The sequence below is a fragment of the Tachypleus tridentatus genome, chromosome 1 (assembly GCF_004210375.1).
Source record: "Tachypleus tridentatus isolate NWPU-2018 chromosome 1, ASM421037v1, whole genome shotgun sequence".
In the NCBI taxonomy this organism is placed as follows: Eukaryota; Metazoa; Arthropoda; class Merostomata; order Xiphosura; family Limulidae; genus Tachypleus; species Tachypleus tridentatus.
This window is the reverse complement of record NC_134825.1, coordinates 6,093,958-6,121,892: the sequence shown is the minus strand read 5'-3', so window position 1 is coordinate 6,121,892 and position 27,935 is coordinate 6,093,958. Positions and strand designations below refer to the sequence as shown.

Below are 27,935 nucleotides of genomic sequence, written 5' to 3'. Positions count from 1 at the left end.
CATTCTCCGTGATGGAGCTCAATGTCTCCTAAACTTATAAACATTCTCCGTGATGGAGATCAATTAGTCCTAAACTTATAAACATTATCCGTGAAGAGCTTAATTTCTCCTAAACCTAAGTATTCTTTGTGACGGAGATCAATTAGTCCTAAACTTATAAACATTCTCCGTGATGGAGATCAATTTCTCCTAAACTTATAAACATTCTCTGTGATGGAGATCAATTTCTCCTAAACTTATAAACATTCTCTGTGATGGAGATCAATTAGTCCTAAACTTATAAACATTCTCCGTGATGGAGATCAATTTCTCCTAAACTTATAAACATTCTCTGTGATGGAGCTCAATTTCTCCTAAACTTATAAACATTCTCTGTGATGGAGATCAATTAGTCCTAAACTTATAAACATTCTCCGTGATGGAGCTCAATTAGTCCTAAACTTATAAACATTCTCCGTGATAGAGATCAATTTCTTCTAAACTTATAAACATTCTCTGTGATGGAGCTCAATTTCTCCTAAACTTATAAACATTCTCTGTGATGGAGCTCAATTAGTCTTAAACCTATAAACATTCTCTGTGATGGAGCTCAATTAGTCCTAAACATATAAACATTTTCCGTGATGGAGATCAATTAGTTCTAAACTTATAAAAATTCTCCGTGATGGAGCTCAATGTCTCCTAAACTTATAAATATTCTCCGTGATGGAGATCAATCAGTCCTAAACTTATAAACATTCTCTGTGATGGAGATCAATTAGTCCTAAACTTATAAACATTCTCCGTGATGGAGATCAATTTCTCCTAAACTTATAAACATTCTCCGTGATGGATAACAATCAGTCCTAAACTTATAAACATTCTCCGTGATGGAGATCAATTTCTCCTAAACTTATAAACATTCTCTGTGATGGAGATCAATCAGTCCTAAACTTATAAACATTCTCCGTGATGGAGCTCAATTAGTCCTAAACTTATAAACATTCTCCGTGATGGAGATGAATTTCTCCTAAACTTATAAACATTCTCTGTGATGGAGCTCAATCAGTCCTAAACTTATAAACATTCTCCGTGATGGAGCTCAATTAGTCCTAAACCTATAAACATTCTCTGTGATGGAGCTCAATGTCTCCTAAACTTATAAACATTTCCAGAAAATACCAGGTCTCACAAAGTATTCACGAAAGATGAAATCTTCACCCTTATTAAACAAGCATGTAACGTCAAAATAAGTGAAAAAACAACAATTAATTAAAATGTGTCAACTTTCACACATTCAAACACATTTCTATATTTTAATACAAGAAATTGCACAAACTACGTTACACTGAAAAACAACTCATCTATTGTGTAAAGCTAAGTATGTGTCCCAAACAAAAATACAAGGTCATGTTTCTATCATGTCTGTTCCTCAAACATTTCCACATTTATTATTCAACCAGCACCAGATTTGACATGATGATATGATAAATCATTAAACTCCAACATGCATGTATCTGTTCCTTATATGGTTTTATATTTATTGATCAACTGACATCAAATTTGACACAGCGCTACTGGACGACCTGAGAAAACCGTGAGGAAGTTGAACCCCCATCTAAATTCCATGTTGACATAATTTTTTTAAAATAGTGTGTCTTTGTTTTCAATCTTGGTACCTTATTGTATTTTTATTAGAGTTTTAATATTTATATATTCAGAAAGTAATTAAAGCATAATTTCCTGTACTTCCTTATAAACAAGTTATGTTTTTTACCTGTACAAGGGACAAGTACTCAAGCTAATCAGTAATACAAGAACACTGTGCGATGTTTGCTTAGTTTAGAAATATAAAAATAGTCTAAACTTAAGTTGGCCGAACTTTGAGAAATTTTAAGATTACAGCCGAAAATGTCGAGAAAAGCGAGGATACCAATCAAAAGAAAGATGTATTCTAATCTTTATAAGTAATGACGTGAAGACAGAACATTTAAGTATAAGACTGGCTTTGAGTTTTGATCTAAGTCGCTAGTTTGTTTTGATCGGAACTTAATATTAACAGTAACGTTATAAGGTAAGAAGAGGAGGTAATTTTTCCAAACTATAGTTGTAATGATGCTTTGGCTTGTTGCACATTTGTTTCTTTTTAGGTTTGTAAAATACATACAATTCACAATTACTCTCGTATAAATCTCTGTTCACAGAAACTGCTACACTTAGTAAACTGTCTACTACTAAGTGTTTTTGTTTGTATATACTGACATCCTTACGAGTGTTTTGGTGTGTATATACTGACATCCTTGCGAGTGTTTTTGTGTGTATATACTGACATCCTTAAGAGTGTTTTTATGTGTATATGCTGACATCCTTGCGAGTGCTTTTGTGTGTATATGCTGACATCCGTGCGAGTGCTTTTGTGTGTATATGCTGACATCCTTGCGAGTGCTTTTGTGTGTATATGCTGACATCCTTGCGAGTGCTTTTGTGTGTATCTACTGACATCCTTACGAGTGTTTTTGTGTGTATATACTGACATCCTTGCGAGTGTTTTTGTGTGTATATACTGACATCCTTACCAGTGTTTTTGTGTGTATATACTGACATCCTTACCAGTGTTTTTGTGTGTATATACTGACATCCTTGCGAGTGTTTTTGTGTGTATATACTGACATCCTTGCGAGTGTTTTTGTGTGTATATACTGACATCCTTGCGAGTGTTTTGTGTGTATATACTGACATCCTTGCGAGTGTTTTTGTGTGTATATACTGACATCCTTGCGAGTGTTTTTGCGTGTATATACTGACATCCTTGCAAGTGTGTTTGTGTGTATATACTGACATCCGTGCGAGTGTTTTTAAACGATTTATAATAAATATCCACGGAAAAGATGAGCTGGAACAGACCCAAGTATTAACGTATAATTACAGAGATGTTTGCCGAGAAGACAGACATTACACTCACGGACTTTGTCCATCAGTTTCCCGGAAGCTCCATTCTTCATTAGACAATATTATGATGTGGATTTTCAAACGTTTATATGCCTCACTGACTGTACTCCTATGGTTTAAAACCAACTCATGCATGCACGATACGCTGCTATGTAGTTCAAGTGCTTCAAGAAAGACTTGAAATGCGATCGGTTTACAGCTGTCGTGAGCACGTCCCCGTAATCTCCACGACTATTACAGACTCTTTATAGGTTGCGAGAACAGTTTCTATATGAACATAACTCTCCATAACCTTGAGTAAACATTTATCCACAGACTTCTGATACAAAATGTAACTTCCGAGTTATTGTTCTTTTATTGTTAAGAACAAAAAACACGTTTGTGGCATACTTCAGGAACAGCTAGACGGAACCTCCACTCTTACATCTGAGGTGACGTTTCGAGCAGTAAGCATTATATGTATAACAGAACCATGTTAATAAAACGTGCATGTCAATAGGTAAACTAAACATGACACAATGCAAACGGTAGAAATTAGGAGTCATATCCTGGGTCAAACAAAATAATTTTATTCAGCACTTTTAGAAGCAGACTAAACAAGACTAAATGTGATCTAAGAAGGCTGAGATTATGAGATTGATGTTCTGATTCAGTTCCTTACTATTAGTTTACGAAACCCTTGATTTAAAATTCAAATATTTCTAGTCACTTTATTTTCACCAATCAGAGCGTCGTTGACAAAGAAAGCGAGTTGAGGTCTTACAGTCTCTTTGTTTTATATTTCTGTGTTAGTAACAAGTACTTGTATCTTTGGTAAAATGGACTTACAAACAAGAAATATATCTCGTGCGAACATTTCAGTGACCTATTTTTGTTTCTGATCATAGACGTATAGAAACATATACTTATTTAGGATATTTAGACTTATTATGGGCATCTATAACAAAGTTTAGTGACACTGTCACCACACATACAAACACAAACATTTGTAGTTGTAGCCCTATTTCTTTATATGCCAGTGGGCTTATCTGTCACCTATGAAACTGTTACATATTTGTAACTATAGATGTTTGTAATCACAAGCAAGAACTACAAGCCTCAGTAACAATAAGAAATGTGAAACGTTCTAATGTGTAAACAGTGTGTTGATTCTACAGCACAACAACCTTGAAGGTTATTAAAAACTAATAACTCTGAAGAACAGCATGACGTATATTTATAGTAACTTAAGTTTTGGAGGTAAAAGTGGTCTCATGCAAAAATACCAGGTTGTGGCAGGATTCCATGAGTTTAGTTATCTGCATGCAAAGGATACATCTTTCAGGAAGTAGAAACGGTACTAATAGGGTTAGAAATAGTAGAGTTAACCTTTAACAAATTTAGTCTATAGCTAAGGACTAGATTGTGTTATTTAGTTAAAGGCTGGAATGAAAGAATAACTGACAGAGCAAGTGTTAAAGGCTGGAATGAAAAAATAACTGACAGAACAAGTGTTAAAGGCTGGAATGACAGAATAACTGACAGAGCAAGTGTTAAAGGCTGGAATGACAGAATAACTGACAGAGCAAGTGTTAAAAGCTGGAATGACAGAATAACTGACAGAGCAAGTGTTAAAAGCTGGAATGACAGAATAACTGACAGAGCAAGTGATACTGTAAAGAGAGCTAGGAGCGATGCAATGTTTGTAGGGGTTAGTTATGTACAGAAGGGTAAATCAGAAGAGATAATTGATAAGTGCAAGAGATTGCTAAAGGCATTTAAAGAAAATAAATACTGGCAAGACTTAACTATGGTGATAAAATTGTAAGTAAGACTTTTGTGAAAAATAGTAGGCTTAGTAAAATATATGGACGAGCAGATCGGCTGCTTTCATTTCTTGGATCATTTGAATGTGAAAAATGAGTTGTTTCTGTTTTAAATTAAGAACAAAACTACATAAGGGGCTATCTGTGGTCTGTTCACCACGGGAATCAAAACCCGGTTTTTAGCGTTCCAAGTCCGCAGACATACCGCTGTGCCACTGGGGGCTTTTGGAATAGATGATTTACAATTAAATAGATATGGGCTGGCCTGTTTGCAAAGGGTTTAAACACAACTGTAAAAACATCTTTAAACTGATAATAGAGACTGGTGAGAGATAAAATAACGTAACTAATGTATTATGTGGAGAAAATTACAGATAACACAAGTAACTTTAAAGGTAGACTAAACTATTATCAGAGTAATATTACAAATATAAGAGTACTGGTCAGAAGAGAGGATACTGATGTAGTAGGAATATCTGAAATGTGGTTATATATAAACACTTTTCATGATAGAAATTTCTTATGAAATGCAGTTTATCAGAAATAGAGTTTTAAAAATAGGATGAAACGTTCGTCATCATAATCCTGTCCAAGTTCAGATTATCACAGCTAATAGCAATAAGACTGATTCAATCTGTTTTTTTTTTAAGTGGTTATAAGTGGAGTAGGCCTTTAGTTCAAACTTGTTACAGACTACTAGACTAATCTGACGAAATTAATGAAAAATTCTAAAAGTGAGATAAAGATTTCAGTTGTAAATGACGTTATAAATATGTGGATTTGAACTTCAAGCACACAAACTAGGAAATATTGAAGTTCATTCCCGAGGAAGACAAGTTTTTAGAAACTATCCTGGATGGGTTTTTTTCAGCAACTGGTCAGAAAACCTGTTTGAAGCAATTTATTTTATATATAATATTAATCTGAAAAAATTATTGATAGATTACAGATTGAGGTAAACTTTGAATAGATGATACAAATAGCGTTTGTCGTGAATTGGGCAGTTGATTTGTTTGTTTGTTTTGAATTTCGCGCAAAGCTACTCGAGGGCTATATGCAAGGGCAGTGTAAGACTAGAGGGAAGGCAGGTAGTCATCACCACCCACCGCCAACTCTTGGGTTAATCTTTTACCAACGAATAGTGGGGTTGATCGTAACCTATAACGCCCCCACGACTGAAAGGGCGAGCATGTTTGGTGTGACCAGGATTCGAACCCGCGATCCTCGGATTACGAGTCGAACGCCTTAACACGCTCGGCCATACTGGGCCACTTAGGCAGTTGAATTACGTTCGATATACCAAAACAAAGTGTGGTTGCACGCAGAAGAGGACTTTGTTGGCTCGAAAAAGATAAAAAAGAAGATAAAAGTAAAGGAAAAATGAAAGTTTAAGAAGTGTAAATTAGGAAGGATGACATTTTGAAACAAGGTTGTCTGATAATGTAAAATTAATAGTAAGGGTTTCTTTAAACATATTAAGATGCTAGGATTGGAGTAGAAAAAAACTTAAGGAAAATTTCAGAAAGGCTGACATCTGGTGACTGTTTTTAAATTATAATTATTTACTAAAACGTTTTATGCAACATTCTTCACCCTGAAAACTAGATCACAGAAAATGATCACATTAATTGTATGTAATATGAAAGTAGTTTTACATGATGTTTTCATGTTAGGTCGCGAGACAACTGGATGTTTTAATTAAGAATATCAAGGACAGCTTCAGATGTTTTAGTTAAGAAAGCCACTTACAGATACAATGTTAATAACGTTTGAGTTAAGAAAGCCACTTACGAATGCAATGTTAGTAACGTTTCACTTAAGAAAGCCTCTTACAGATGCAATATTTGTAACGTTTCAGTTAAGAAAGCCACTTACAGATGCAATTTTAGTAACGTTTCAGTTAAGAAAGCCACTTACAGATGCAATTTTAGTAACGTTTCAGTTAAGAAAGCCACTTACAGATGCAATTTTAGTAACGTTTCAGTTAAGAAAGCCGCTTGCAGATGCTATGTTAATAACGTTTCAGTTAAGAAAGCCACTTACAGATGCTATGTTAATAACGTTTCAGTTAAGAAAGCCACTTACAGGTACAATGTTAATAACGTTTCAGTTAAGAAAGCCACTTACAGATACAATGTTAATAACGTTTCAGTTAAGAAAGCCACTTACAGATACAATGTTAGTAACGTTTCACTTAAGAAAGCCACTTACAGATACAATGTTAATAACGTTTCAGTTAAGAAAGCCACTTACAGATACAATGTTAGTAACGTTTCAGTTAAGAAAGCCACTTACAGATACAATGTTAATAACGTTTCAGTTAAGAAAGCCACTTACAGATACAATGTTAATAACGTTTCAGTTAAGAAAGCCACTTACAGATACAATGTTAATAACGTTTCAGTTAAGAAAGCCACTTACAGATGCTGTGTTAGTAACGTTTCAGTTAAGAAAGCCACTTACAGATGCAATGTTAGTAACGTTTCAGTTAAGAAAGCCACTTACAGATGCTGTGTTAGTAACGTTTCAGTTAAGAAAGCCACTTACAGATGCAATGTTAGTAACGTTTCAGTTAAGAAAGCCACTTACAGATGCAATTTTAGTAACGTTTCAGTTAAGAAAGCCACTTACAGATGCTGTGTTAATAACGTTTCAGTTAAGAAAGCCACTTACAGATGCTGTGTTAATAACGTTTCAGTTAAGAAAGCCGCTTACAGATGCCGTGTTAATAAAGTAAAATTATTATAACATGTTGGAGCCCACTCTGGTACAGTGGTAAGTCTACCAATTTACAACACTAAAATCAGGGGTTGGATTTCCCTCGGTGAGCTCAGCAGATAGCCCGATGTGGCTTTGTTAAAAACAACACGCAAACATGTAACATGTTGGAACCGTGGGTGCGAAAAGCACGGTTTACTACTTGTCAATTTCTTCTGTTCACGAAGATGGAACAAAGAACTTGGTTTTCAGACAACTTATGACACTTAATATTCAATATCTGAATAACATTTAGTCCTTTCCTATTTGAGAGCGACAGTACTTGTTATACGTCGTGGACGTAACATCAATTGCCAAGTTTGATAAATCAAGGAAACCAGTTTCGCTATTGCTAATATTAATACATTCGTCATTGTAACATTACAACAAAAAGCCTTACTAACGAAATCTAAGTACTTGTGTACTTTCGGTCGCAGATGATTTCGCTAACCCATGGGATACACTGACAAGAAAAGCATTGAATTTATGTTAGAATCGGGCTGCTGGTTAGAAGACCAGATAGTTTCTAAGTTCTGCTTCACATCAAGAAATACTCCTGTCATCATAAATAAAAACATTTTTGTTGTTTTATAAATTTAAATTCAAAAAGACGACAAGATACATTTACAAGTTTGGTAATTCATTATACACACGTCAAGGAAAGTGTAGTGAATAGACAAACAAAAGTCCCAATTTAACACATGGATCTGTTGTTGTTATCTTGCAGTCACAAATAAAAAAGCTGAACTTAGAACGTTAATGTTATTAAATCGCTACCACCTGAAGTATGTTTTCAAGATTATATCAGAAGAAAAAAGGTAAAATAAATAAGCATATTTTAATTGTTTTCACGAAATATTGTTGTTGTTTTCAATTAAGCACAAAGCTACACAATGAGCTCTGCCCACCACCGGTATCGCAACCCGGTTTTTAGCGTTGTAAGTCCGCAGACATACTGTTGAGCCACTGGGGACTTCACGAACTAATTGGATTACTTGGAACTCACAAATATAATGCATATTACTATATATTTCATAAGCTGGTGTATTAAGTATGGATAAATGGAAAAAATAAAGAAAAATTATCCGTCAGAAAACGTAAAAATCTAAGTGTATATATACTCACATATACTTACTTATATACACTTACTCACATATACTTACTCACATATACTTACTCACATATACTTACTTATATACACTTACTCACATATACTTACTTATATACACTTACTCACATATACTTACTTATATTCAATTACTTACATATACTTACTTATATATACTTACTCACATACACTTACTTATATATACTTACTCACATACACTTACTTACATATACATACTTACATATACATACTTACATACACATACTTATATACACATACTTATATACACATACTTACATACACATACTTACATATACTTACTTATATACACATACTCACATATACTTACTTATATACACATACTCACATATACTTACTTATATATACACATACCTTACATACACCTACTTACTATATATATATCACTCACTCACATACACTTACTTATATATATATACTCATTACATATACACATACTTATATATATACTTACTTATATACACCTACTTACATATACTTACATATACATACTTATATACACATACTTACATACACATACTTATATACACATACTTACATACACATACTTACATACACATACTTACATACACATACTTACATACATATACTTACTTATATACACATACTTACATATATATTCTTACTTATATACACATATACTTACATATACTTACTTATATATACATATACGTTTACATATACTTACTTACTTATTACATATACTTACTTACATATACTTTACTATATACACTTACTTACACATATACTTACTTACATATATATTACTTACTATACTTCTACTTTACTTACATACACTTACTTACATATACTTACTTATATACACTTACTTACATATACTTACTTATATACACTTACTACTTACTTACATATACTTACTTATATACACTTACTTACATATACTTACTTATATACACTTACTTACATATACTTACTTATATACACTTACTTACATATACTTACTTATATATACTTAATAAGTATAAAAAAAATTTTATTTGTAACATTTTCTCAAAAACGAAGCTCACTCGGTAACCCAATCCAGATTCAGCTACAGCTTGACTCTGCGGACCAACGTACATACATCCATTAATCACGTTTAGATCTGACCTGAATGTGAACATTGGTGTGGCTCTCACGTCTTGTATTCAGCCCCAACTAAAACGAAGGGTGGTTTACCTACTAAGCCCTCCCTTGTTTTTTTCACTCTCACTGATGTTTTAATATGAGAGAATTAGCGTGTTGTCATACTTTTATATAAAAACAAGTGTAGGGCTCACAAGAAAGATAGAACAGCAGATTCGGTTCGGTTCAACTTATTAAAGTAAAATGTTATTTAAACAACATGAAAACATAATTCATACTTGATGAAACTCTGGCATTAATTACATATAATAACTATTTAACATATAATAACTATTTAATGAACATGATAATGTCAACAAATGCATCGCTAAAAAACGGGTTTCAATATCCTGGTGGGCTCAGCACAGATAGCCCATTGCGTTGCTTTATGCCGAACAACAAATACGTAAACTGTACAGACTGAAGAAAATGCAATAAAACGTTTACCACGCAAACTTCCGTTTGATATCTTTTATCAACATAAAATAATTTATAATATTTCGCCAGCCAGTTGCGAAATGGATTTACTTACTGTAAAAGTAAACTTTACCTGTTTAAAGACGTACCACATCTAAAGAAGGAAAGGTTATTGTGTTGTAAACTACTTGGTAAGACTAAACCGTTTTAAAGATGTACCAGATTTAAAGTATAGAAAGTTATTGCATTGTGAACTACTTGGTAAAACTAAACCGTTTTAAAGATGTACCACATCTAAAGAAGAAAAGGTTATTGTGTTGTGAACTACTTGGTAAAACTAAACAGTTTTAAAGATGTACCACATCTAAAGTATAGAAAGTTATTGCATTGTGAACTACTAGGTAAAACTAAACCGTTTTAAAGATGTACCAGATCTAAAGTATAGAAAGTTATTGCATTGTGAACTACTTGGTAAGACTAAACCGTTTTAAAGATGTACCAGATCTAAAGAATAGAAAGTTATTGCATTGTGAACTACTTGGTAAAACTAAACCGTTTTAAAGATGTACCAGATCTAAAGTATAGAAAGTTATTGCATTGTGAACTACTTCGTAAAACTAAACCGTTTTAAAGATGTACCAGGTCTAAAGAACAGAAAGTTATTGCATTGTGAACTACTTGGTAAGACTAAACCGTTTTAAAAATGTACCAGATTTAAAGTATAGAAAGTTATTGCATTGTGAACTACTTGGTAAAACTAAACCGTTTTAAAGATGTACCACATCTAAAGAAGAAAAGGTTATTGTGTTGTGAACTACTTGGTAAAACTAAACCGTTTTAAAGATGTACCAGATCTAAAGTATAGAAAGTTATTGCATTGTGAACTACTTGGTAAAACTAAACCGTTTTAAAGATGTACCAGATCTAAAGTATAGAAAGTTATTGCATTGTGAACTACTTGGTAAGACTAAACCGTTTTAAAGATGTACCAGATCTAAAGTATAGAAAGTTATTGCATTGTGAACTACTTGGTAAAATTAAACCGTTTTAAAGATGTACCAGATCTAAAGAATAGAAAGTTATTGCATTGTGAACTACTTTGTAAGACTAACCCGTTTTAAAGATGTACCAGATCTAAAGTATAGAAATTTATTGCATTGTGAACTACTTGGTAAGACTAAACCGTTTTAAAGATGTACCAGATCTAAAGAATAGAAAGTTATTGCATTGTGAACTACTTGGTAAAATTAACCCGTTTTAAAGATGTACCAGATCTAAAGTATAGAAAGTTATTGCATTGTGAACTACTAGGTAAGACTAAACCGTTTTAAAGATGTACCAGATCTAAAGTATAGAAAGTTATTGCATTGTGAACTACTTGGTAAGACTAAACCGTTTTAAAGATGTACCAGATCTAAAGTATAGAAAGTTATTGCATTGTGAACTATTTGGTAAAATTAAACCGTTTTAAAGATGTACCAGATCTAAAGAATAGAAAGTTATTGCATTGTGAACTACTTTGTAAGACTAAACCGTTTTAAAGATGTACCAGATCTAAAGTATAGAAATTTATTGCATTGTGAACTACTTGGTAAGACTAAACCGTTTTAAAGATGTACCAGATCTAAAGAATAGAAAGTTATTGCATTGTGAACTACTTGGTAAAATTAACCCGTTTTAAAGATGTACCAGATCTAAAGTATAGAAAGTTATTGCATTGTGAACTACTAGGTAAGACTAAACCGTTTTAAAGATGTACCACATCTAAAGAATAGAAAGTTATTGCATTGTTGAACTACTTGGTAAGACTAAACCGTTTTAAAGATGTACCAGATCTTAAGTATAGAAAGTTATTGCATTGTGAACTACTTGGTAAAACTAAACCGTTTTAAAGATGTACCACATCTAAAGAATAGAAAGTTATTGCATTGTGAACTACTTGGGGTAAGACTAAACCGTTTTAAAGATGTACCAGATCTAAAGAATAGAAAGCTATTTTATTGTGAACACACACAAACTAGGTTAATTGGTTTCACAATAAACAATGCAGACTTCTTTATTATTTCTTGGTTTATTGTTCTTATTAAACTTCCGGTAAAACTAATGAGTGTCTTATTAATCAAACATAGCATTATGAGTATTAACAATAACACTTCATATATAGCCCAGCGAGTTTGTTTATTACAGTTCAGCACAAACTACATGATATGCCCAACACAGATATTAGAATCTAATGTCTAGTCTTAAGTCAGCAGACGTACCGCTGTGCCTATGGAAGACAACTCGATGAGAGTCTTACCAACAAAAAATTTACAACCTTACAAGTCTTACTAACAAAACTTCATGTATATCCTTACAAGTCTTACCAAGAACGTTGCAGGAATAACCTTACGAGTGCTACAAGCGGGAAGTAGCACTCTGATATGGAGTTATTTCCTACCGCCCAAAACAGGTCAAGTGGAAATAAATGGCCAGCCTGAGGCAAGAAATGTTTGATGTGGGTGTACGTTCGTGGGCGAACTATTAACCTTACTTACCTGGACATGCATCACCGATGACGTCATTGATATACGTTTTGTTTCTTGTAAAGTGTTTGTCTCAAAGCAAAGCCACATCAGAGTCTACCGAGGGGAATCGAACCCCTGATTTTACGGTTGTAAATCCGTAGACTTAAGCTGTACCAGCAGATGACTTGTTTGTTTGAGCGTTTACTAAATATTATACGTTTCTCCTTTAATTTACAACCGACGTCCTTTGTACTTCAAGAATTATGAATGAATGAAAAATATCTTAGGAAACTTAAAACAATGTCCAAATTTTGTAGAAGTAATTATAAATATTTAATTAAAAATGAGATGTTTACCTCATTCTGTGGTCAATGGATGAAAGTTGTCAGTAATCAGAAACAATGACGTAAAAAAACTAAAATGTAATCCAAAAACGTGAAAAGACAAAGCTTGTCGGGGGTTGGGGGGTGGGGGTATTTTTGTTTGTTTGTTTTGAATTTCACGCAAAGCTACACGAGGACTATCTGCGCCAGCCGTCCCTAATTTAGCAGTGTAAGAATAGAGGAAAGGCAGCTAGACATCACCACCAACCGCCAACTCTTGGGCTACTCTTTTTACCAACGAATAGTGGACTGACCGTCACATTATAACGTCCCCACGGCTGAAAGAGCAAGCATGTTTGGTGTGACGGGGATTCGAACCTACGACCCTCAGCTTACGAGGCGAGTGCCTTAACCACCTGACCCTCGTGTTGCTTTGCGTGAAATTCAAAACAAAACAAACTCTCCAATTGTTCACCAATGCGTGTAAGGACCTGTTGTGTGCAACAACAGATGAAATTATTATTAAAGAATCTGTTTCGAGAGTTTTAACTCTAATGACCTGAAATAAAGTACACTTGTACTGTATGCAGCCCATTATTATCAAGTAATTGTCTGGTAATAAAATTACATCAAAAATAAACAAACCAAACACAGGAGAACCTCAAGATACGCAATATTAAATATATAAAATATATAAAAGGAAAAAATAAATAAAAGGATTATAGCATATCAATTAAAACCAGCCCATTTCCTGCGTTAATATAAATGGATATCGTGTAAGTTATTATACGCATAAATTTAAAATACTATAAGTTTAAGAAAAGTACTGACAGACTGAAATATAATTCAGTTATATAGAAGTTACTGTTTCATGTTCCGTTAGAAAGTAAAATGAAGCAAATATAATATCATACCTGTTCTTAAAGTTCCAGAACTGAAAGAAATAAATGAAAATGGAAGATCAGAGTGGGAGAGTCACGTGGTAACATGTCCAAACTGTCCTTGAATGTGACCAATACCAGTTAAGGTGAGTGAAGATCAACAAGTTCAAGACCAGGAACCACACAGGTGAACTATTTTAGAACAGGACAGGAACAATGTATATGAAGAACAACCCGTGGATTTTGGAACGATTATTTATTGAAGGACAAACAGTGGATTTTGGAACGATATTTATTAAAGGATAAAATAACCCTTAGATTTTGGGAAACGTTATTCCTTTTAATTAATGTATTTATTCTTTTCTAAAAATCAGGTATAAAACAAATAAAAGCCACGTGTTAACGTTTCGCCACGTATTAAGACGATCTTCAGGAAAACACATCAGCATGTGTGTATTAATTACCTTTATTTACATACTTACCTTCCAGTGGCACAGCGGAATGTCTACAGACTCACATAGTTAGAAAGCAGGTTTCGACACCCGTGGTGGGCAGAACACACATAGCCCACTGTGTAGCTTTGTGCTTAATTACATACAAACGAACCAACTTATATATTTCCAAATACATTTCGCTTACCACTGACACAGCGGTAAGTCTACAGGCTTATAATGCTAATATCCGGGTTTCGATACCCGTGTTGGGATCATTACAGGAAAGATGGCTCGTTATTATAGCTTTGTACTTAACTATAAACAAAATATATTTCACGTTATATTGAACATTATCACATTATGGTTTACCGAGAAACTTTTATATCGGTTATCACTAACACCACCGTTTGACAAACCCGGTTTGGAAAACAATTATGTTCACTACAGATATGTTTCTATGTATGTCTGTGGGAGGGAGATATAAATGATATGCTTAGTTCAACAACACGACACAATTAAACTTGTAACACTACAGTTTGGAGGCGAAAGAAATATAAAAACAAAACCTAAACCAACAGATTGATTTGTTATTCTGTTTAACACAAATTATAAATGTACTGAAACTTGAGCACAGCTTTTGTTCCTATACAAGTTTTAAAACATTTTTAATCACAGTAAACGTTTCGTTCTCGAAAGAACCTCACGCTTTAATGAGACGACTGACATTAACATAAGATATCATACTCGGAAGAAAGCCCATCAGTGTGGAAGTTATCTACCGGAAGAAAGCCCATCAGTGTGGAAGTTATCTATCGGAAGAAAGCCCATCAGTGTGGAAGTTATCTACAGGAAGAAAGCCCATCAGTGTGGAAGTTATCTACCGGAAGAAAGCCCATCAGTGTGGAAGTTATTTACTAGAAAAAAACCCATCAGTGTGGAAATTATTTACTAGAAGAAAACCCATCAGTGTGGAAATTATCTACCGGAAGAAAGCCCATCAGTGTGGAAGTTATCTACCGGAAGAAAGCCCATCAGTGTGGAAGTTATCTACCGGAAGAAAGCCCATCAGTGTGGAAGTTATCTACCGGAAGAAAGCCCATCAGTGTGGAAGTTATTTACTAGAAGAAAACCCATCAGTGTGGAAATTATCTACCGGAAGAAAGCCCATCAGTGTGGAAGTTATCTACAGGAAGAAAGCCCATCAGTGTGGAAGTTATCTACCGGAAGAAAGCCCATCAGTGTGGAAGTTATTTACTAGAAGAAAACCCATCAGTGTGGAAATTATCTACCGGAAGAAAGCCCATCAGTGTGGAAGTTATCTACCGGAAGAAAGCCCATCAGTGTGGAAGTTATCTACCGGAAGAAAGCCCATCAGTGTGGAAGTTATCTACAGGAAGAAAGCCCATCAGTGTGGAAGTTATCTACCGGAAGAAAGCCCATCAGTGTGGAAGTTATTTACTAGAAGAAAACCCATCAGTGTGGAAATTATCTACCGGAAGAAAGCCCATCAGTGTGGAAGTTATTTACTAGAAGAAAACCCATCAGTGTGGAAATTATCTACCGGAAGAAAGCCCATCAATGTGGAAGTTATCTACCGGAAGAAAGCCCATCAGTGTGGAAGTTATCTACCGGAAGAAAGCCCATCAGTGTGGAAGTTATTTACTAGAAGAAAACCCATCAGTGTGGAAATTATCTACCGGAAGAAAGCCCATCAGTGTGGAAGTTATCTACCGGAAGAAAGCCCATCAGTGTGGAAGTTATCTACCGGAAGAAAGCCCATCAGTGTGGAAGTTATCTACCCAAAAGGAAGGTATTAAAGCTGGCATGAATCTTCGTGAGATTTTGAATAAAATGAGATTATGACGAATGAAACTGGTCCGTAACTCTTAGACCTCTCACGAGAAAGTACGTTAACCTCATCAGATCTCGAAATTGTTAAACCATGATAAAAGAAGTGTTGGTTTCGATAGTGTTTGGGAATTGAGTGTTTAATGGAACAAGAGAGAATAAATAGTTTATTATCTGAGTTTCGGTCTGGAATAAAGGAACAGCAGGCAACATTGCTACAATGTTTGAGTTTCACACAAATACAAGTAAATACACTGTTAATCAGGCAGATATTGCGTAAATACAGTCGAAATATTGAGCCACTCGATTTTGGTCCCCTTCTGTAAGCCTAAGCGTCAGTAACATGTTATTGTTTGTGAAATACTCCAATGACATCGATTATAAGCATTTGTATTCCTTAGTAAAAAAGAAATATATATAAAAATATCAGAACATATGATTTCAAGTTAAATATGTAGTAACAACACATTTATTTTTCAATGTTTTTAATCACAAACAAAAATGGATATGGTCATTCTGTTTAAACATTCGTAGAAATATAGCCCAAAGGATCGGTAAGCCGCGTAAGTGAGGGTAACCAAATTAAGCCTAAATTTACATTTCACAATATTTTATCCTATGCTTAAAAATAAACGCAAATTAAACTTTCTAAAACTGTATTATGTTCAGAATGTTAAGTGTAATTCTTACCCTTTAGTAGTATGTATTGCTTTCCCGGTAAACTTTGTCGTTTTTCATTCATTGTTATATTCAACATATAATAATAATTATAATAATTTGGCGTAAATAATGTCGTAATCTGAAACAAATACTGTTCATATTGAGCGTGGAAAAACGATGAAAACAATCTAAAAACATTTTATTTTCGTTTGTTTATTCGCGATAAAATTTTCCGAACTGGGATTTCTGATCACCATCACAGTGATTTTAGCATCCTGACTTTATACATTCACTGATTTTCATACGTTTGACACCTGTTTTAATTTCTCTTGTTGATAGTATGGGCAGGGGAGTCGACTTGCAATCTACGGGTCGCCGGTTCGAATCTCCATCCCACCAAACATGCTCGCCCTTTTAGCCGTGGGGGCATTATTATGTCACAGTCAATCCCACTATTCGTTGGTAATAGGGTAGCCCCAGAGTTAGCTAATAATTGCTAGCTATCTTCCCTTTAGTATTTTACTGCTAAATTAAACACGGCTAGCGCAGATAGCCCTTTTTGCAGCTTTACGCGAATTTCAAACCAAACACCATCTAACTTATATCAGTCATAGGATAAAATTCATGGACGTGGCCCTGAAAAGGAGAACTCGTAAAGAAAAAAAAAAAAAAAAACACTACGAGCCTTTATTAAAACAATAAACAAGGAAGAAGAAAGGGGTCAAAGTGCAACTGACCCTCCTAGAATTCCTTTATAATACCTCAATGACCAGAAATGACACGCCCACATCACCATGTCTCTAACGAAAATGCCGTGCTTAGTGTGCTTATTTTACCTAGTTGTTTTGAAGTTGAATTATGTAAAAATAAGCTTGGAATCCATATTAACTTTCAAAGAGAGGTTTTTCTTTTTAGTTCCTGTCTCCGAGTTTACATCCATGGAATAACTTGTCAGTTAATATGAAATAATGATACATTCTACAAATGATACCACATTTACACAGATGTGTTTTCTTAAAGTTATTAATACAAGTAGCAAAACGTATTGACAAAAGCTTCTTGGTCAAAAGATAACATCAGATAGCAAAGGGTGTACTCACAACTTACACAGCCAATTGCAATTCTCACATGAAGGACACGACAGAATCTATTGAACCAAATTAAATTTCACCATCTATGACGTGTAGACAAGCAGAACTATTTTGATACATAATGATAGCAATGAAATGTATTTGTTTTTACCAGTTGAAACATATTATAACAAACATTAATTGGTTGGTTCAGACATTTGCACAGAACTAGCAGCACTTCATTACTTTTGAGCTAATAGAATAGACAGATGCGAGCTTTCGAATAGCACCGAGTGCCAATTCATGGGCTACCTTAATCAATAGTGGCATTTGACTGGTACTTTTATGTCGCACACACGAAAGTGTGTACCGAAATATTATTTTATTTTTAATGCGGCTACGGAGGGTGAACCTCAGCTTGACACAATAATTGACCAGTAAACCAAACACCACCCAACATCACAATACATTGGTTACTGCAAAAACACCTTATGTCCAATAAAACTAACTTCCTAAGGACTACAGTGTATTAAAGTCAGAACTGGATCAGACCACTGCATCTATTCATAAAACACATCGTGATTTTAGTCACATCTGGCTTGTTTCTTTTAAAAACTCCACCACCACCATTAAAGTCTGGTTAGCAAGATGACCCTTTTCACACTATATAAAAGTGAAAAAGGTTAGTTTATTTTGTTTTGAATTTCACGCAAAGATACGTAAGAGCGATCTACTTTAGCCATATCTAATTTATCAGCGTTAGAATAGAAGGAAAACAGCTAGTCATCACCACCTACCGCCAACTCTTGGACTACTCTTTTACCCACGAACAGTGAGAGTAACCGTAACATTAAACGCCTCCACGGCTGAAAGGACAAGCATGTTTAGTGTGACGAAGACTCGAACCTGCAACCCTCTGAGTACGAGTCGTGTGCTTAACCACCTGGCCATGCAGAGCCCCTTTTGTAGTTTGCCTATTTCTCATAGTTAAGAATATTTATTTTCGGTTGTCGTTATCCTTGTAGGATTTTAGCAGCCTTCATGGTAGAGCATATTACACAGGCCTGCGAGTATAAATTTCATGAAAGTTTTTTGGTTTTAATAAAGGATTTTCCATAATTAAACTACGCAGATTTCGAAAAATAATAATATTCATTTTTTCTATCACATAAAGATTGTTTTTTAGAAATCGGGAAAAAAAACCTTTACTTCGACCGAATTATTTTGTATTACTATGTTTCTTATGTTTGGGTCATAGAACAATTGATAAGACTCTCACGTCGCGATTGGTCTAGAGAAATCTATAGCCAGAAGCTGTCAACAATTTAAGCATAACAAAATATAGCCCGATTTCAATTAAAGTTATTCACTTTCGTAAGGGTGCATATGACATTTCGAGTACAAATATGTACTCAATGAAGATAAATGGATGTCATTTTAGACTTCAGTGTAAAGGAATTATTATAGAACATGTATCGATTTCCAGACAACAAAACTATCGCAGATCTAAGTGATATAAGGCCCTTGTTTAAGGTTGTTGTTTACATCTCTACAAACTTCTTTCTGGAACATTTAAACTATTTTGAATGTACTACAAAAACAACTTATTGGGTGGCATATATAATGAAAGCTAATGTCTTGCTGAATTTGTTTCACAAAACCCACTGTAAATTTAGTGGTTTTATCTTCCTTGATCCGCGTGACTAATTCTCATATTCCTAGAAAAGAACTGAACAAACAGTTATAACACCGACTTTATATATTTTTAATTTGTAAATATATCACATTGGTCATGAACCAACAACACACATTTGTCAACAAGACAAATGAATGATATGAAAGTCGTTTGGAACAAACAAACTAGAAACTTTAGAAAGGCAGACGATCCACTCTACCAGTGAATTAAACAAAAACAGTTGTTTGATCGGTTTAGCATTTCATGGCGTAAAGCAACTCGGCTGTCTGTACCAAACATCCGGACTAAAACTTAAAATTAAAGTAAAATTGTTAAAATTCATAAAAGGAAATTATCGTAAAACAAACAAAGTTTAATTTTTGAATTTAAAACATAAATAACATTAAATACAATTTTTATATCTAGTGTACAGTGGTCAGATAGAAACTAGAGTCATACAAGTTTTAAAGGATTTTCTGTAGCATAATAATAATTATCATAACTCACCAGGATGACTAATGGGTAAGTAAAAACAGCAGCGTTAGACACCTGAAGTTGGCCTTTCCAGTCCTGGTTTCGAGTTATTTGACGTCACGGCCGTTTTCTAATTTCAAATCGAACAAGTTGTACTTCAATTCTTAAAAGGAAAACACATTAAGAAAATGGTTTAATTTATAAACTAAAAACTTAAATAGCATTAAAAAGATTAATGGCCTTTAAAAACAAGAAACACTTGTAAGGTGGACAGTGTTAACATCGCCAACAACACTGTCTAACGTTGTGGACAAACCTTGGGAGAAAATGTATTTAAAATGGTGCCGTCGTTGAGAGTCGTAAAGACGGCAAGACAGTTAAATGTGGTTCATTGTGACCTAAGTGTCACACAGACTACACAGTAGTGCATAAGTCCCAGATAAAAGAAAACGATGAGTCACAAAACTGTGACCAATGCGTAGTCTAGTTAGAACAACTTCCTCTTTCTGATCCTTACTGAAACAAGACGGCCAACGTCCAATAGAAGGTTTTATTTGTAAAAGCTTGTTCTCACATTGCTCACTCAAAGTCGACTGCCAACTGGCACGGAGCCGAATCTTGAGTACAGGACCATAGTCCATGTATGGAACAGGCACGGCAGTGATAGTGCCAGAGCAGACAGACTTAGCTGTGATGTCGACGAGCTCGTTTCCGTGAATACCAACATGGCCTGGTATCCAGAAAAACTGGATAGAAGTAGATATTAAAGAGAAATGGGCCAGCCGGTTTTGAATATCGACTAGAACAGGGTGTGAACCAACGTGAAGCGATTCCAGGGCCAGTAGAGAACTAACTGAGTCAGTATAAATAGTGCAGTTTGAGTACTGCTTAGCTTCTGTGTGATCCAGAGCAAGAGAAATGGTGTACAGTTCAGCAGTGAACACAGAAACTGTAGAGGGGATTCTGTACACAACCACCAAACCATAACAAACCATGGCAGAGCCCAAAGAGTCACCTGATCTCGAACCATCTGTATAAATAGGAATGGAAGGATGGTTCGACAGATGTTCAGTAAATAACAGACAGTACTTCCAATCGGGAGTATCTACTTTTCTCAGATCACTCAAAGAAAGGTCACATTTGAGGATTGTAATAAGCCATGGTGGGATGAGCTGACCAGTGGATACAGCAATGTTATCCCAGGACAGACCCAATTCATGCAACTGTGTCTGGATATGAAGGGCAAAAGGAACAATGACAGATCGACTGTTCTAAAAATGCACGGTCCACTGAGGAAGGAAAACAGAACCCCAGGTAGGATGCTGTGGTAAAGACAGTTACAAACGGCGGAGATGTAGAGGAGGTTCATGAAACTCTGGACTGGAAAAGTGCGGAAAGCCCCAGTGCAGAGCCGAAGTCCCTGATGATGAATGGGGTTCAGTATCTTTAAGGCCGAGGGTCTGGCAGAGCCATAGACCAATGATCCATAGTCGAGTTTTGATCGAATAAGAGCACGATGTATCTTTAATATAGAACATCGATCCGCTCCCCAACTGACAGTAGAGAGAACACGGAGGATGTTCAGTGCTCTTGTACATTTGACCCGTAGCTGCTTTAAGTGTGGTATAAAGGTCAGCTTACGGTCAAAGATAAGCCCCAAGAACTAAGTCTCAGGGACCACAGGCAGCAAAACTTCACCGATACGGAGTTCAGGATCGGGGTGAATACCCCGTTGGCAGCAAAAGTGCATGCAAATTGTTTTAGAGAGAGAGAAATTAAAGCCGGTCCCTGTGGTCCACTTCAGGACACGATCGAGGGCAGTTTGTAGTTGCCATTCAATACATCTCATGTTCGACGACTGACACGAGATGTGAAAGTTATCGACATGGAGCCCGTTTGCAACAGTGAGAGGGAGTTGTTCAGTGATGGCATTAACCTTTATACTGAAAAGTGTGACACTCAAAACACAGCCCTGAGGGACCCCAAGTTCCTGTAGAAAAGAACAGGAAAGTGTCGAACCCACACGACTTGGAATAGCCTGTCCATAAAATTGTTTTTAATAAAAATGGGCAAATGGCCACGTAACCCTTTTTAACGGAGGTATCGCAAAATGCCATACCTCCATGTAGTATCATAAGGCTTCTCAATGTTAAAAAATATTGATACAAGATGATTGAGAAAGGCTTCTCTGATTGATGTTTCAAGTCGAATCAGGTGGTCCACGGTGGATCGCTGCCAAGGATGTGTCGAGTGACAAAGACAGGGTGGGAACATGCTGATCAACCAACAGTGCCACCCCCCTCCATGTACTCTCCCATCACACAGCCTGTCATTTCTGTACAAAGAAAACTGCCGAAAGATTATTGTATAGGCAGGTTTCAGAAATGTGTCATGTAAGGAAAGACATACAGGATGGTAGGAACCAATCATTGTTTTGATGTCATCCAGATTAGAATGTATATCTCGACAGTTCCATTGTATCAAGGTGGCCATTTTTATTTATGTGTAGACGAATTGGATGGAGAGCCCTTCTGTTTTTGACCACTTCTTTTTTCTTTATTTTTTTATTCGAGGGAGATCTGTCAGCTTCCATGGATCCTATCTTGGGTCGATTGGACAGGTCTTTGGAAGAGAATTCCAGCGACTGAGGACGTGAACAAATGATCGTTTTGTATCTTGTGGTGGAAGAAGAAGATGTACCTGGAACCAAAGGAAGTGAATCTTGGGATTTATTAGAATGTATGTTAAGGACAGAGATGGGTGTTGACGTTGATTCGTCAACTTTTTTAACCACGGAGGTCAAAAGACTATCATATGGTTTGAGAACGATTACTTTGTAGGCACAGAGAGATCCGTCTTCCACTGAAGTAGTGGAACAAGAGCAGCAGCAAACCTCCGATATGAAGTGGTGGACAGCACCATTAGAGCCTTAGTGTAAGTAATATTTTGAATCGTCTTCAAACGCTGAACCTCCTTTTCTTTCAACCACGAAAGTAGGACGGATAAGAGCCAATGAGGGTCCATATCACGCTCACAGGCATCGTGGTTCTTGCCACCGCAACAAGCACAAGTCAAGAAACCACGACATGATATCTTCGAGTGGCCAAACCGCTGACATCTGATAGGGTCTGGAATGTATGGCCGTACCTTGCAATTAAGATAACGACGAATTCAAAATAGCATGGGGCATAACATCAATGGGTATATCCTTAATCGCCTTTGAATATAAGAGGAGTTCACTGTGTTTAAATGTGGATGTTTCCACCAATATGTTACCAGAGCAAAGCTTCTTTACTGACTCTGGAGAGCCAGCAAGGCCCACTAGTCTATTATGAGTAAAAATGGAGACATCTGCCCTAAAGGTTTGTCTGAAAGACAATGTAATATAAGAAAATGAGGTACAACAGGTGTTACAGATGTTGAAGACTGCTGCTCAGAATCTTGAAGATGTGGTCGTTTAGCTATGGATTGATTTTCACTATTTTATTTAAGTTTTTATCTGGAGGATCCATAATAAAAAAGAATGTTACGGTCCATACTAACCCCACCCACCATGGAACCCTACGAAAAGACGCAATACAGTGCCAATCAAGGACACTGCAACAACACCAGGGTTTAATGAGCACTATACCCAAACACCAGCAACAGATACAATGTCCACAACACCTGCTGAGAACATCCAACACTGGTACTTGGTTGACCCTAGCCCAAGTGGACCAGCCGATTGGCCTTATGGGGCCACCCCAAGGCCGCCTTTCTACAGGAATTTAAGGCCAAAGTGGTGTGTTAAGGTTGGACCCCTCAACCATTGGGATCCTCTCCTACCCTTCACGGGTCACCACGCACGACAAACACGAGGGTGGATGTTTAGATATCAGAGGAGGTAAATTGAAAAAAAACAGAACCTTCCCTGGGAGGTCCCCTCACCACGTACAGGAATCCACACCGAGGGGAAACAAACACAGAGCAGCAAAACTAGAAACTTTACAAAGGCAGACAATCCACTCTTTCAGTAAACTAAATAATGCTGTTATTTTGAATTAAGCACAAAGCTACACAATGGGTTATCTGTTTTCTGCCCACCTCGGGGGATCGAAACCCGGATTCTAGCGTTGTAAGTCTGCAGATATACCATTGTGCCACTATGGGAGGCTTTCCACAATGGATATGGTACAGAAGGTTCACAGTGTACTTAAAACAACAACAAAAGAGTCAGCAGTTAGTACGTTGCACAACAAAGACAAGAACGTTCAATTCTTGCTAACAACAAAATCTGGGGTTCGATTGTTGTGAACAGAGAGATCGTAGATAGTTGGTATATTGCTCAGTTTCGTGTTGAAACAAACAAAACAAAATTTATATTTTGATGGGGAAAAAAGAAAATTTTACCGAAGTGTTAAAAGTTTTATCATAGCATTTGTTTTAAGAAGAAGTATCATTTATAAATAATTAATATATTATAATAACAATCAATTTTGTCTGTCATGAAAATGCCCGCTTACCACTGAGCCACTGTTGGGCAAACTAAATAAAAACAGAGCAGTAAAAACTGGAAACTTTACAAATTTAGATAATCCAATTTTCCAGTGAACAAAATAAAAACAGAACAGCGAAAACTAGAAACTTTACCAAGACCGACAATCCATTCTAACAGTGAATGAAACAAAAACAGAGCAGTAGAAACTATCATTGAAGTCGTTAACCAGAGCTCTCTCCTGTTTTTCATTTTTTAAACGGTACTTTACGTGAGGTTTGTCTGCGGGTGCAATTACCGAATGATTAAACAATCTTAAATCAACCACATAATAGAAATTCTCTATGTTTATTTGTCAGTAACTCGCCAAACTGGCGCCGACAGTTTCACGCCACTGAATGTTCGTGTTTTTACTGAATAACAGTAATTAAAAAAAAAATTGAATCAGGTTCGAATTTGTACAGAACAGAGTTGAAAAACATGTCAATGCCTTTAAGTGGTATTTCTTAAATCGGTTTTGTTTCGATTGTAACACAATAAATAACTCTCAGTTAGTTTTAACAAGTCTTTCTATTTTATAATTACGAACTTCAGTGAAACTTCAAAACGATTTAATCATATTTTGCAAAGTAGCAGTTGGATATTATAATAAAGGTATTCATCCATTAAAGTTCTCTAACACTGTGGTTTCCACCCTTTGGAGGTGAGTGACTTTGACCTTGACGACGCCCTCTACAATCCGGATCGTAAAACTGGACATTATTAAAAAACAACGGCATTCCGTAGGGGCCCTTAAGCCCTCAGATACATAAGACTAAAACGTAAGAAAGTCACTTGTTTTGTTTATATAGAAGAGTGGAACAAGTAGGTTTTTACAAAGGATTTATGGGGTTAGCAGTGCCATGCGTGGGGTTGGTTAAAATACTGAAAATATTCATTGTTGGTTTATCCTTAAGCACTAGATTATCCTTGACTGGAAACTGGTTTTATTCAGATAACTGGCTTCTGATCGTTTTGGATATTGTTGAACAAGCGCTAGTTAAATGGAATATATTACAAAGGAACAATTTTGCTGTAGCTATATAAGCACCGTATTACATAAAAACGAACTGTCTTCAGCTCTATAAACACCGAATTGCGTAGGAACCAATTGTCTTCAGCTCTATAAGCACCGAATTACATAAGAACCAATTGTCTTTAGTTCTATAAGCATCGTATTAGAAAAAATAACTTGTGTTTAGTTCTGTTAACACCGTATCTTTATTATTAATGAATTCGTTCTACCTCGATTTAAAATATATTTATGTGAAAACATTTTATGTAAAAAATAGCTATTTTGCGACTTCTCCAGGCATATTATAACCGATTTTTAAAGAAGTTCTGAAGAAAATTAAAAAAAATATATTTTAGCGTGATATTTTTCAAACAATCAACTAAATTAATGAAGAATAGTTATCCAAACAAAACAAAACTTGGTGTTGTAAAATATAGCAATTACGAAGGTTACTAGGACATCGATTTCTACATTCATCAGGTGCACTGCTGTTACGAACGTTAAATTCTGGTAGATAAAATAAACAATACTGAGTAAAAACGTAATTAACTCAGTAGCTTCCTGGAAACCTCAGTGGTATTAAGAAAAAATACTAAAACAGATCTCTGTTTCACTGATTGATTGAATAATTCACAGTATGACAGCTGATAAGCTGTTCTGATTACTAGGAAACCCTTCCATATAATTATGGCTTCATTTTGTTTGTTTTTGAATTAGCGCAAAGCTACACTAGGGCTACCTTCGCTAGCCGTCTCTAATTTAGTAGTGTAAGACTGGAAGGAAGGAAGCTAAACATCATCACCCACCGCCAACTCTTGGGCTACACTTTTACCAAATAATAGTGGGACTGACCGTAACGTTATAACGCCCCCACGGCTGAAAGGGCGAGCATGTTTGGTGCAACGGGGATTCGATCCCGCGACTCTCAGATTATGAGTCGAACGCCTTAACCCATCTGGTCATGCCAGGCCGATGGCTTCATACATTTATTGGATACTCGTGATGGTTATCTGTAACTTACGTGTCGAAAGATGCATTTAACAAAGTCACGCATTTGCTTCAGAATATTTGCCTATCCTGGACCAATATCCGCGTACCTTCGTATTCGAAGTCCGAACACAGTTTTGGAAGTTAATTTTATTGTTTGTTTTATATACTGCAGTCTTTATTTGACTTAATCTTCCAAATTGTATTTCTGAACTTTTTATATTTTGTAATGATCTATATTGTGTTTCCCGTATTTCTTATGGTTTAATCCCACGTTGTGTTTCTGAGAGCTGGTAAGGTTTATTGTTCAGAATTCTGCTCTTGAATTTTAAATACTTTAGTATTTTACTTTGCCTTTGAAATTCTCCATCGTTTAATGTGTTGTTGTTGTTGTCATGGTTCAATATTCAACATTGTTACTAACACTTAGAATGGAGTAGTGTTACATATTTCGTATGTAAAATTTCATCTCGCTTAATGTCCAACATTTTGTTCCTTACACTCGATATGCTTTAGTGTCCCAGATTTGGATAATGCTTGCGATATTTATGAGAGCTAAAAGCATTATTTCTGAAGTTTCTAATGAAATAGTGTATGAATAGAGGGTTTTCAGATAATAACTTCCTCATGACTGTCATGTTCCCACTATTCTGGTTTAAGGAAAGCGAGTTACGACATGTTCTTTGTTTCCTTTATTCATACTTAAACAGTAGAAACCATGTTAGGCCCGGCCTGTTCAAGCGTGTTAAGGCGTTTGACTCGTAATCCGAGGGTCGCGGGTTCGAATCCCGGTCACACCAAACATGCTCGCCTTTTCAGCCGTGGGGACATTATAATGTGACGGTCAATCCCACTATTCTTAGGTAAAATGTAGCCCAAAAGTTGGCGGTGGGTGGTGATGACTAGCTGCCTTCCTTCTAGTCTTACACTGTTGAATTAGGGACGGCTAGCGCAGATAGCCCTCGATTAGCTTTACGCGAAATTCAAAGGAACCATGTTTTTTAAAAAATGCCTGTTTTGAGATCTAAATTGTATTTGAAAATGTATGAGGCAAAATTTCAATAGAATTCTGTCGTGGATTTAGTAATTTTTTATTTTTTGCAAATAAGTGCAATGTATTTTATCTGTTCTTACTTTCTCAAATACATTGTATAAAGAAACCAACTGGGAAACGGCGTAAATAAATTTAAAATTACGCATACGTAGAATGTTTATACTTTAAACTCACACTAAATAAATGTATATATATAAATAGTATGCAAATATATAGCATCTATTTTAACAGTATATATTTATATATGAATATAATTATAGTTAACATTTATCCTGTTTGATTGTGAGGCCCACTTAACTGTAGTTATTTTGAGTC

General features: G+C 35.6%; 1 long non-coding RNA gene across 2 annotated transcripts in view; it reads right to left on the bottom strand.

The window, feature by feature from the left end:
* The window catches only part of LOC143236247 (uncharacterized), a 90,774-nt gene that overhangs the window by 33,204 nt on the left and 29,635 nt on the right, over window positions 1-27,935 (bottom strand). For both annotated transcript variants that reach the window (XR_013019517.1, XR_013019523.1), the window contains one exon: window positions 20,085-20,214. This is a non-coding gene — a long non-coding RNA (uncharacterized LOC143236247). The remainder of the gene's footprint in view (window positions 1-20,084; window positions 20,215-27,935) is intronic.